Below are 6,539 nucleotides of genomic sequence, written 5' to 3'. Positions count from 1 at the left end.
AAAGGTGTCAGTTTTGTTGCCAGATAGAAGGGTAAAGAACCAATAACCACAGTGTTGTTGTTGTTGTGACGTTTGTTTACTTGGCCGGGAAGGCATCGCTGATACGCGTGGCCATGTGTGTTTTTGTTTTCACAGGAAGGTCACAGCGTTATTGACGAATGTTGTGGAATTTGTGTTGTTTACGACATTTGGAACCTCATCCAACACCATGTGAGACTAGGCTCTAAAGAAAGCTGTCTCGGTCGTGGACCAATCAATTTCAAGGACAGTGCATACATTATCAGAGTTGTGTGTTTTGTTTGCATTCCGACCGCAGGTATTGTGGTCAATGCAAACATGACTCCCTGTAAAAAAAAGTGTCAGTTTTGTTGCCAGATAAAAAATGGTAAAAACAACAATTATCATTTGTGTTGTTGATGTTTTTGTGCACCACTGTCAACGCAGCACCACCAAATTATATTTTCCCATTTTGAGTCATTTACGAATATATTTTTTAAAATAAAAATTGGGCCACGACGCCGGCACACGACCTGCCTGCTCTTGTGAATCGCGTCACGGGATCTTTAACAACATCAACATCGTCACCACTGACATCGTTACAACTAAGTGAACGTTAACAACCGTCAACATTTACCAATCACAGCGTCATCAAATCACCACCACACCATTATCAGCATCATCGTCATCACTATCATCACCACCGTCATGGTCAGGGATTCGGTAAACCAACATAACAACAATAAGGCATATTCGTGGTTCTTTCGGTAAAGTCACGTAGAAGGGAAATAAAAAAATATATAAATATAAAACAATACAAATTCTCACGACGTTTCGACTGCAACACAAGCATTGTTTTATATTTATATTATTTTATTATTTCCCTTCTACGTGACTTTACCGAAAGAACCAAGAATATGAATCCCTGCAGTCACAAAAGCTTTAACTCAAAACAATAAGCAATTTTTTTCTTCCGAATTCAGTCAAACAAACTCAATAGTTCAAGAACCGCAATACAATGTGGATTACGAGAAGGTGGGTCGTTGATAAATAACGCCACATGCCCCTCCGAAGGTCATGATTGTTATTCTATATCAGTGTTAATATCGTGAGTAATGATACCAACATCATCACCCCGTCAACAACATCATCGCATGAAGGAATGTCTGATGCACACACACACACAGCCTGCACTTTAGCAACGATGCACGTGTATGTGTGTGTGTTGAGGCTATACGGGGGATCTTTGTCTTTGTGGGGAACTACACCAGTGACGATTCTCTGCGCCGGTCCTGGGCCTCCCCTAGGTCGACTCAGCCTCAAATTATTAGCTGGTGCGGTGTGTAAAATCGCCACCAGGGAGACAAAGGCGGCCGGGCGTGGTGCTGGCCACCCCACCCCCTCGTGTGCCGTGCCGGTGTACTGTATTACAGTGTGATGTACTGTAGTGTACTGTGTTACAGTGTGATGTACTGTAGTGTACTGTGTTACAGTGTGATGTACTGTAGTGTACTGTGTTACAGTGTGATGCACTGTAGTGTACTGTGTTACAGTGTGATGTACTGTAATGTAGTGTGTTACAGTGTGATGTACTATAGTGTACTGTGTTACAGTGTGATGTAGTGTACTGTATTACAGTGTGATGCACTATAGTGTAGTGTGTTACAGTGTGATGTACTGTAGTGTAGTGTGTTACAGTGTGATGTACTGTAGTGTAGTGTGTTACAGTGTGATGTACTATAGTGTAGTGTGTTACAGTGTGATGTACTGTAGTGTAGTGTGTTACAGTGTGATGTACTGTAGTGTACTGTGTTACAGTGTGATGTACTGTAGTGCGGTGTGTTACAGTGTGATGTACTATAGTGTACTGTATTACAGTGTGATGTACTGTAGTGTAGTGTGTTACAGTGTGATGTACTGTAGTGTAGTGTGTTACAGTGTGATGTACTGTAGTGTACTGTGTTACAGTGTGATGTACTGTAGTGTAGTGTGTTACAGTGTGATGTACTATAGTGTACTGTATTACAGTGTGATGTACTATAGTGTACTGTGTTACAGTGTGATGTACTGTAGTGTAGTGTGTTACAGTGTGATGTACTGTAGTGTACTGTGTTACAGTGTGATGTACTATAGTGTACTGTGTTACAGTGTGATGTACTGTAGTGTAGTGTGTTACAGTGTGATGTACTGTAGTGTAGTGTGTTACAGTGTGATGTACTATAGTGTACTGTATTACAGTGTGATGTTCTGTAGTGTAGTGTATAACAGTGTGATGTACTATAGTGTACTGTGTTACAGTGTGATGAACTGTAGTGTAGTATGTTACAGTGTGATGTACTATAGTGTACTGTATTACAGTGTGATGTACTGTAGTGTAGTGTGTTACAATGTGATGTACTGTAGTGTACTGTGTTACAGTGTGATGAACTATAGTGTACTATGTTACAGTGTGATGTACTGTAGTGTAGTGTGTTACAGTGTGATGTACTGTAGTGTACTGTATTACAGTGTGATGTACTATAGTGTACTGTGTTACACTGTGATGTACTGTAGTGTAGTGTGTTACAGTGTGATGTACTGTAGTGTACTGTGTTACAGTGTGATGTACTATAGTGTACTGTATTACAGTGTGATGTACTGTAGTGTACTGTGTTACAGTGTGATGTACTGTAGTGTACTGTATTACAGTGTGATGTACTATAGTGTACTGTGTTACAGTGTGATGTACTGTAGTGTAGTGTGTTACAGTGTGATGTACTGTAGTGTACTGTGTTACAGTGTGATGTACTATAGTGTACTGTATTACAGTGTGATGTACTATAGTGTACTGTGTTACAGTGTGATGTACTGTAGTGTAGTGTGTTACAGTGTGATGTACTGTAGTGTACTGTATTACAGTGTGATGTACTATAGTGTACTGTGTTACAGTGTGATGTACTGTAGTGTAGTGTGTTACAGTGTGATGTACTGTAGTGTACTGTGTTACAGTGTGGTGTACTATAGTGTACTGTATTACAGTGTGATGTACTGTAGTGTACTGTGTTACAGTGTGATGTACTGTAGTGTACTGTATTACAGTGTGATGTACTATAGTGTACTGTGTTACAGTGTGATGTACTGTAGTGTAGTGTGTTACAGTGTGATGTACTGTAGTGTACTGTGTTACAGTGTGATGTACTATAGTGTACTGTATTACAGTGTGATGTACTATAGTGTACTGTGTTACAGTGTGATGTACTGTAGTGTAGTATGTTACAGTGTGATGTACTGTAGTGTACTGTGTTACAGTGTGATGTACTATAGTGTACTGTGTTACAGTGTGATGTACTGTAGTGTAGTGTGTTACAGTGTGATGTACTGTAGTGTAGTGTGTTACAGTGTTATGTACTATAGTGTACTGTATTACAGTGTGATGTACTGTAGTGTAGTGTGTTACAGTGTGATGTACTGTAGTGTAGTGTGTTACAGTGTGATGTACTGTAGTGTACTGTGTTACAGTGTGATGTTCTATAGTGTACTGTATTACAGTGTGATGTACTGTAGTGTACTGTGTTACAGTGTGATGTACTATAGTGTACTGTGTTACAGTGTGATGTACTGTAGTGTAGTGTGTTAGTGTGATGTACTATAGTGTACTGTATTACAGTGTGATGTACTGTAGTGTACTGTGTTACAGTGTGATGTACTGTAGTGTACTGTGTTACAGTGTGATGTACTATAGTGTACTGTATTACAGTGTGATGTACTGTAGTGTCGTGTTACAGTGTGATGTGCTGTAGTGTAGTGTGTTACAGTGTGATGTACTGTAGTGTACTGTGTTACAGTGTGATGTACTATAGTGTACTGTATTACAGTGTGATGTACTGTAGTGTATTGTGTTACAGTGTGATGTACTGTAATGTTCTGTGTTACAGTGTGATGTACTATAGTGTACTGTGTTACAGTGTGATGTACTGTAGTGTACTGTGTTACAGTGTGATGTACTGTCGTGTACTGTGTTACAGTGTGATGTACTGTAGTGTACTGTGTTACAGTGTGATGTACTGTAGTGTACTGTGTTACAGTGTGATGTACTGTAGTGTACTGTGTTACAGTGTGATGTACTGTAGTGTAGTGTGTTACAGTGTGATGTACTATAGTGTAGTGTGTTACAGTGTGATGTACTGTAGTGTAGTGTGTTACAGTGTGATGTGCTGTAGTGTACTGTGTTACAGTGTGATGTACTGTAGTGTACTGTGTTACAGTGTGATGTACTGTAGTGTAGTGTGTTACAGTGTGATGTACTATAGTGTACTGTGTTACAGTGTGATGTACTGTAGTGTAGTGTGTTACAGTGTGATGTACTGTAGTGTAGTGTGTTACAGTGTGATGTACTGTGGTGTAGTGTGTTACAGTGTGATGTACTGTAGTGTACTGTGTTACAGTGTGATGTACTGTAGTGTAGTGTGTTACAGTGTGATGTACTGTAGTGTAGTGTGTTACAGTGTGGTGTACTGTAGTGTACTGTTTTACAGTGTGATGTACTGTAGTGTAGTGTGTTACAGTGTGATGTACTGTAGTGTAGTGTGCTACAGTGTGATGTACTGTAGTGTAGTGTGTTACAGTGTGATGTACTGTAGTGTAGCGTGTTACAGTGTGATGTACTGTAGTGTACTGTGTTACAGTGTGATGTACTGTAGTGTAGTGTGTTACAGTGTGATGTACTGTAGTGTAGTGTGTTACAATGCGATGTACTGTAGTGTAGTGTGTTACAGTGTGATGTACTGTAGTGTAGTGTGTTACAGTGTGATGTACTGTAGTGTACTGTGTTACAGTGTGATGTACTGTTGTGTAGTGTATTACAGTGTGATGTACTGTAGTGTACTGTGTTACAGTGTGATGTACTGTAGTGTAGTGTGTTACAGTGTGATGTACTGTAGTGTAGTGTTACAGTGTGATGTACTGTGGTGTAGTGTGTTACAGTGTGATGTACTGTAGTGTACTGTGTTACAGTGTGATGTACTGTAGTGTAGTGTGTTACAGTGTGATGTACTGTAGTGTAGTGTTACAGTGCGATGTACTGTAGTGTAGTGTGTTACAGTGTGATGTACTGTAGTGTAGTGTGTTACAGTGTGATGTACTGTAGTGTACTGTGTTACAGTGTGATGTACTGTAGTGTAGTGTGTTACAGTGTGATGTACTGTAGTGTAGTGTTACAGTGTGATGTACTGTGGTGTAGTGTGTTACAGTGTGATGTACTGTAGTGTACTGTGTTACAGTGTGATGTACTGTAGTGTAGTGTGCTACAGTGTGATGTACTATAGTGTACTGTATTACAGTGTGATGTACTGTAGTGTAGTGTGTTACAGTGTGATGTACTGTGGTGTAGTGTGTTACAGTGTGATGTACTGTAGTGTACTGTGTTACAGTGTGATGTGCTGTAGTGTACTGTGTTACAGTGTGATGTACTGTAGTGTAGTGTGTTACAGTGTGATGTACTGTAGTGTACTGTGTTACAGTGTGATGTACTGTAGTGTACTGTGTTACAGTGTGATGTACTGTAGTGTAGTGTGTTACAGTGTGATGTACTGTAGTGTAGTGTGTTACAGTGTGATGTACTGTGGTGTAGTGTGTTACAGTGTGATGTACTGTAGTGTACTGTGTTACAGTGTGATGTACTGTAGTGTAGTGTGTTACAGTGTGATGTACTGTAGTGTAGTGTGTTACAGTGTGGTGTACTGTAGTGTACTGTTTTACAGTGTGATGTACTGTAGTGTAGTGTGTTACAGTGTGATGTACTGTAGTGTAGTGTGCTACAGTGTGATGTACTGTAGTGTAGTGTGTTACAGTGTGATGTACTGTAGTGTAGCGTGTTACAGTGTGATGTACTGTAGTGTACTGTGTTACAGTGTGATGTACTGTAGTGTAGTGTGTTACAGTGTGATGTACTGTAGTGTAGTGTGTTACAATGCGATGTACTGTAGTGTAGTGTGTTACAGTGTGATGTACTGTAGTGTACTGTGTTACAGTGTGATGTACTGTTGTGTAGTGTATTGCAGTGTGATGTACTGTAGTGTACTGTGTTACAGTGTGATGTACTGTAGTGTAGTGTGTTACAGTGTGATGTACTGTAGTGTAGTGTTACAGTGTGATGCACTGTGGTGTAGTGTGTTACAGTGTGATGTACTGTAGTGTACTGTGTTACAGTGTGATGTACTGTAGTGTAGTGTGTTACAGTGTGATGTACTGTAGTGTAGTGTTACAGTGCGATGTACTGTAGTGTAGTGTGTTACAGTGTGATGTACTGTAGCGTAGTGTGTTACAGTGTGATGTACTGTAGTGTACTGTGTTACAGTGTGATGTACTGTAGTGTAGTGTGTTACAGTGTGATGTACTGTAGTGTAGTGTTACAGTGTGATGTACTGTGGTGTAGTGTGTTACAGTGTGATGTACTGTAGTGTACTGTGTTACAGTGTGATGTACTGTAGTGTAGTGTGTTACAGTGTGATGTACTATAGTGTACTGTATTACAGTGTGATGTACTGTAGTGTAGTGTGTTACAG

This window comes from Lethenteron reissneri, chromosome 23 (assembly GCF_015708825.2).
Source record: "Lethenteron reissneri isolate LAM-NWPU_2019-01 chromosome 23, ASM1570882v1, whole genome shotgun sequence".
Taxonomy (NCBI): domain Eukaryota; kingdom Metazoa; phylum Chordata; class Hyperoartia; order Petromyzontiformes; family Petromyzontidae; genus Lethenteron; species Lethenteron reissneri.
Note: the sequence above shows the minus strand (reverse complement) of the source record.